The following is a 7,166-nucleotide window of genomic DNA, read 5'->3' on the forward strand; positions in this document are numbered from 1 at the left end:
AGAGTACATGAACCACCGTTACCTATTTAAAATACAAAATATGAGTAACTGTATTCTGTTACCGTTTAAAAAGGTGGTATTCAGAATACAGTTACTTTGTTGAAATAAAGGATTACACGGCGGTCTTTTCCCGTTTCATATGTTCGGCTATGCCCTCTCTGTTTTTGGTTTCCATGCCGGTGGAAACCCAAACAAAACACGCATTAAGAGGCTCCAATGTCTGTGTCTCAATCTCACGGCCCACGTCACCTCTACATGTGGCCGCATACTGACATGAAGAAATATTTTTAAAAATTACTGTTCAAAAAATGACTTAATAAGAAGGCAACAGGCAGAGTGTTACAGGCATCGCCCTGAAGAATGTAGCCTCGTGGGCAGTGTAGTCCAGCTGTAAGTAAGCTATTAAGACTCGACTGTACGCTGTGTTCGTGTTTCCTCTGAAACAATAAGCTCCGTTGGAGTCTTTCAACGCCTCTCTCTGTCTCTCGCTAGCAAAGTCGACCCAGACAACAAAGTAAAGCTAGTTTTCAGCTACGAGCCCGACACGAACCCGACGTATTAGCCAGAGGTCCCTTTACTACGGTTCAGAGCCGCGGACCTGTTTTATATGGTGAGTGACAGGAGAACGGCGGCTAAGCTGTCATCCCTGTTGGACAACATCTCCCACCCCATGCAGCAGACTGTGACAGCACTGAGCAGCTCCTTCAGTGGGAGACTGCGGCATCCACGGTGTGGGACGGAGAGATTTCGCAGGTCTTTCCTCCCCACTGCTGTCAGACTCCATAATAAAGACTTTAACTGATCAAGCACACACATCCATACATATGCAATAATACTAAGTGCAATAATCCTTTCTGTCATCGTTGTATTTTTACTCAGTTGTATATAGTATTTGTATTTGTATTCTATTTTTTATCTTATTGTATATTTATTTTATTTTATTCTACTGTATATAGTATATTATTTTATTCTATTCTGTACAGTTGTGTACTGTATTTATTCTTATTGTATTCTAATTTTTGCCTCATAACTTTTGCACTGTCCACTTCCTGCTGTGACAAAACAAATTTCCCACGTGTGGGACTAATAAAGGTTATCTTATCTTATCTTATCTTATACGCGCCGAATAGTTTTCTATACGAGATCGCTGCAAAAAGTGCAGCCTTACCTAATGTCCACCTACTGTTACTCATTATATTAAGATTTAAACATCTAGCTGGTATTGGTGTGGAGAGTAACCTTCAGTAATAGTAATAAATCACACAGCAATAGGACATTCATGTAGTTGTAAAAAACAAGGTAATATATTAAGTAATCCAAAGTATTCAGAATACGTTACTCTCATTGAGTAATGCAGGGGCGTTTTTAGCCCATTTTTTATGAATCAAAGTACCCCCAAAGATTTCTTACTTTTTTTGACAATATTTGCTGTTTGTGTGTCACACTACTAAAAGTATAAAAAGCATACAGTACTTGGTTGAGACGTAACACTTTAACAACAAAAGTATAGAGCCTCCCAAAATGGTTTGTTCCAGCTCTGCCCTGCTCTGGCTCTAGCATCCTTTCTGCCAGAGCGATGGCGGCTGAGACGCAGCGGAGCGGATGTGTGAGTGCCTGGCTTAAAACAGGACATGCTAGCTGCATTTAGCCTTCAGTTACTCTTATATCGTTAGGTAGGAGTCAGGCCATGTTTCTTTTTAGCTGAAAAACATTACACCCAGCTAACCTGCAGTATTGAAAACGTGTTTTCTGACAATGTTTGCTGACCTACAATCCGTCCTGCTCTGTAGTAAAATCAGCAGCATTTGACCGTCCTGTTGCTCCCATTGAAATTTATACAGCCTTTTTAAAAGCTAAAACTTAACATTGTCAGTAGCCTGCTGTTGTTACTACTGTCCTGTTTGGAATGGAAGGAGAGAAGCTTGTCCTATTTGCATGTGCCGGTATTAAGCCCAAGGTACTAACTAGCTAACTGACTGGATGCTAATTAGCCTTATAACTCCTGTTGTCTCTCTCTATAATTTATATTAATATTAATATTTTGTACATTTGTATATCATAAGGACTCCTCTATTTTTGGAGTGTATTTTTATGTGTCTGTATTATATTACACATACACATTAAAAGTGAATCCCTGTCCAAAAATGCACTCAGTTTACTTTTTACTCACTATGAGCATCATTCATTATTCTTCCCCACTTATTAAGGTTAGGACATGTATTTTTGTTTTTATTCCAATCCGTTCTTATTTTGCAGCATTTAAATAACCTTTATCAGATTTGATGGTTTTGTTACAAACTTTTCAAAAAGTGTTTTGCTTTTCTTTCACAAATGTGGGATTAAATAGTGTTAAAATGTACAAAACAGTGATGTCGTGTTTTGTGACGAGGACCCAGGCACAGAGAGACTTGATGAATTTAAGAATCTTTTGATTTAATAAAGACGTTTGAAGACTTGTACAGAGATGGTAAAATTATGACTGATAACGGAGACAAAGACAACAGGCGACGAGGACAGGGAGGAACAGGGCTTTAAATGCACCAAGGAGACAGTCAGAGAGAACTCGGGACAACTGGAGACATTTAAGGATGCAGGGACTGACAGAAGGAAGAAGTTTATCTTGACTGGCTGGGCAGCTGTCTGGGTGCTCAGCACCCCCAAAGCTCTGAGTGCATCAATGAAGGACAGGCCCCTGCACCGTATGTACCACCGGCAGATAGAGGAGGTGGCTGATATCCAGAAGTCCTACCAGTGGCTGGACAAAGCTGGACTGAAAGACAGCACAGAGGCACTAATCATGGCAGCACAGGAACAAGCTCTGAGTACAAGCAGTGGCGTGTCTAGAAAATTTTTGTTGGGGGGGCCAGGTAGGGGCACAGATTTGGAGAAGGGTGGCAGATGTAATTGGCAGATAATGTTTAAAAAAAATTCTACCAACCATTAACCATAATTCAATAACCCTGTAAACCTAATAACCGAATGCGCTTTTAACTCTTATTAGAATGAGATTTTAACCACTACGGTGCAAAGTTTTTAGATACTGCGTTGATAAAGTACAAGAGATACAATCAGTCAGTGTTTACTCAGCATTCAAGGACATCAATATTTGCATAGTATTTTTACTGACATATAGTGCACATATGTTTTGGGCAAAAACATTTTTTAATATTAAAATACGAACATTTCAAATTCAAATTCAAATTTTATTTGTCACACACACACAACCATACACAGTATGACATGGGGGTGAAATGCTTGTAGCTGTACAATGCCCGACCATTAAATGACAAAAGAAAAGTTTTACAATATTTACAGTTTACTACAAAAATTTACAAATTAACTTAGGAATTTACAGTAAAGAATGTGCAAATAGCAGAAGAGATTATAAAGATAAGGATTATAAATTATAGGAATTATAGGATTATAGGAAATGTGTGGTGGTGCATGTGGTGACGTGTGTGAGAGTCCAGTCTTATAGTGACGTGTTTGGGAGAGTCCAGTCCTACACCTGGTTCAGGGCCCGAATAGCCTGGGGGAAGAAGCTCCTCCTCATTCTCTCTGTTTTGGCCTTAAGGGAGCGGAAGCGCTTCCCAGACCTCAACAGTGAGAAGAGTCCATTGTTGGGATGGGAGAGGTCCATCATAATCTTCCTAGCTTTGGACTTGCACCGCTTGGTGTAGATGGACAGCAGGTCAGGGAGCTCTGATTGAATGATGCGTTCTGCCGAGCGCACCACCCTTTGCAGATCTCGTCTGTCCTGCTTGGTGCTGTTCCCAAACCAGGTGCAGATGTTTGACGTCAGGACGCTCTCGATGGTGCAGGAGTAGAAGTTCTTGAGCACCTTCAGTGGCAGATGGAAGTCTCTAAGTCTTCTGAGGAAGAAGAGACGCTGACGGGCTTTCTTAACCAGGGTGTTGATGTGACAGGACCATGACAGGTCCTGAGTGATGTGGACACCCAGGTATCGGAAACTGTCCACTCTCTCCACTGGCGTGCCACTGATGATGAGGGGTTTGTAATTCCTCGCCTGCTTTGTAGTGAAGTCCACGGTCAGCTCCTTAGTCTTGCTGATGTTTAGGAGGAAGTTATTCTCCTGGCACCAGGTCTCCAGGTTCCTAATCTCCTCCAGGTAGGCCGTCTCGATGTTGTCGGAGATCAGGCCCACAACAGCAGTGTCGTCAGCAAACTTGACAATGGAGGTGGTGTCGGATGTGGCTACACAGTCATAAGTGTACAGTGAGTACAGCAGGGGGCTTAAAACACAGCCCTGAGGCACTCCAGTGCTGAGTGAGATGGAGGGGGAGACTTGTTTTCCTACCCTCACTGATTGGGGTCTGTCTGTGAGGAAGTTGAGGATCCACTGACACAGTGATGAGCTGAGTCCTAGATCCGTCAACTTGGTGAAAAGCTTAAAGGGAATTATTGTGTTGAATGCTGAACTGTAGTCCACGAACAGCATCCTAACATAATTCCCTCTGCCAGTGTCCAGGTGACTCAGGGATGTGTGGAGCAGGTGAGATATGGCATCGTCTGTGGAACGATTAGTCCGGTAAGCAAACTGAAGTGAGTCGATGGTGGCAGGAAGTGAAGAAGTGATGTGATCTCTCATCAGTCTTTCAAAACACTTCATCACAATTGAAGTCAGTGCTACTGGACAGTAGTCATTGTGGCAAGCGGGCTGTTGTTTCTTTGGAACAGGGACAATAATGGACCGTTTGAAGCACGTGGGAACCACAGCTTGGGCCAGGGAGAGGTTGAAGATCTCCGTGAACACCGGTGCTAGTTGATCATTTGTAACAAACAATTGACAAATTAGCCAATGACAATGCAAAACTTTATCTGCCTGTTAAAAAAAGAAGATAATCTTCTCACAAACTGGTGTTTGATTTTGAAACAGGAAAAAAGTGGGGAAACAAATGAAAAGACTAACATTTGAATAAAACCTGAAAGCAAGTAAATACTTTCTCTGCTGCCTTATGGTAAACTTTGGTAATATTGATAAAGAACAACACTGGCTGATGATGAAGTACAGACAGCTGGCATGGTGACACTGCCAGTATTAACCTGCAGGGATGGACTGGGACAGAAAATCGGGCATTTTGACTACAGACCGACCCACCAGGTATTAGAGCCATAAAGACTTTGAATGAAAACAAATGCTGTTGTGACAGTGATGTACAGTCTTGTTGGTATATGTATGATTTCTATACATTTTACGTCAGATAAAAACTTTGGTTGTAAGATTTAGATAATTATTTAATAAAAGCTAGATATTTTAAATGAGAATAAGAAAGAAAAGTATTTCTTTGTGCCCCCCTCTCCCTGTTAAAGCCCTACCTGCCCCCCTGGCAACACTTTGCTAGACCCGCCCCTGCACAGTTACCAGCTGTCAGCTGCTTAGAAAAGGATCCTGGTGTTATTTGTCTCTCAGAAACAGTTCATAACTTCCCTTCAACTCATTCATGTCACCTAAAAGGTAAACCTGTTTCTCCATCACCTGTTCAGCTCTGATGGTTCAGTAAGGACATCTCCTGGTTTCATCTTCATGTTTCCCTCTCACCACATATCCAAACCGACATCATGACCAGCAGCTTTACAGCTGTGGCTCCAGCAAACATCAGCTGATACTAGAAATTAATATTAAATAAATTCTGACAACAGCTGATCAAGCTTAAACGTGCTGCTGTTGTTTAGCGCGACATCCGCTGGTTTCCTCTTTCTGGCGCAAAGTGGGCGATAAACAAACAAGAGAGCCGATCAGCTGATCATTGATCAGTTTCATGATTGAAGTAGCAACAGGAGAGGGAGGGGGAGAGAACGAGAGAAGAAGAGGCAGCTGTGCAGCGTAACGACAGAATAACTCCAGTTTTGTGTCTTTTTCCATCCTAGCTGAAGTTCGGGACAAACTGCGTCTCAGCTCAATATGAAACGTGTAATATTTTCTCTGAATGAGGGACCATTCCATTTTTTTAAGGAGTCGTTGGCAACTCTACTAACTAACCTTATGAATAAAATAAAGTTCACTATCAGTAACATCATAGCACCACCCAGCTGTATAAAAACTCCGTCAAGCTGGCTAGAACGCAGTACGAGTTATTGTAACTGACTGTAAAAAGTCAGCACAGCTAAAATAAACTCCACCTAAACTTGGTTTGTATCTGACCCAGATAGACTGCAGGTCATAACTTCTTACCTGAAGTTCAGTTCACCTGACACTCGGACTGGTGGCCGCTTCGGGGCTCTCCTCCTGCCTCCCCTTCCCTCATCCACCTGCTGGCCTCTGTGGAAGCCCCGCCATAGCCACCACCAAACAACTGAGTTATTTTTACACATCGACCTGCATCTGGCCAATCCACCACCTCTCATTGTTCATGCCGTTACAAAAATAAATAAAAAATAAGTCACCGGGCAGATGCCCGGTATGCCCGATGGCCAGTCCAGCTATGTTAACCTGCAACCAAATCTGCAGCTCCATACAGCAATGTTACGACTTAGATTACATCTTATAACTCATAACTCTTATGTTAGCTCCCCTCAGTAGCATACTGTCTGAAATATTCCACGGCTGCAATAATTCTTTAAGTGTTATTTTTTCCTTGGTATTCTAATTTCACCGAAATTTACTAAACTCAACAAACTTAATATTACTTACTGGGACATTTATTCTGTCCTCATTTTCTTTCACTGAAAAATTGTTTCCTGCAGTGCCGTCTTTCTGCTTGGCTCTCCTACCTTTGCTAACGTGATGCACATAGCGCAGAAGCCGGTGCTGCATTCACTTACACTCGGATATCTGAGCTTCACCGTGAAAACATAATCGGACATTTGATATTTGATTGAATTTTATTGTTTTACCTTTGGGGTGGCACCTGGGGTGGCCAGTCTGGTTGGGGGGGGGTGGCCTGTGCCCCCCCAGGCCACCCCGCTGGACACGCCATTGAGTACAAGATCCATAGAGGCTGGGGCCTATCACAGCAGGCAAGACCCCAGGTGCAGGCTGTGTAAAGAAGAAACAATCCAGCACATAACAGCAGGGTGCAAGATGCTAGCAGGCAGGGCATACATGGAACGCCATAACCAAGTGGCCGGCATAGTGTACAGGAACATCTGTGCCGAGTATAACCTGGAAGTCCCGAGGTCAAAATGGGAGATGCCCCCAAGGGTGG

Source organism: Aulonocara sp. 'chitande type north' Nkhata Bay, linkage group LG12 (genome assembly GCF_057382095.1).
Source record: "Aulonocara sp. 'chitande type north' Nkhata Bay isolate Kocher_YH1m ecotype deep benthic linkage group LG12, A_spYH_male_GT1.1, whole genome shotgun sequence".
NCBI classification, from domain to species: domain Eukaryota; kingdom Metazoa; phylum Chordata; class Actinopteri; order Cichliformes; family Cichlidae; genus Aulonocara; species Aulonocara sp. 'chitande type north' Nkhata Bay.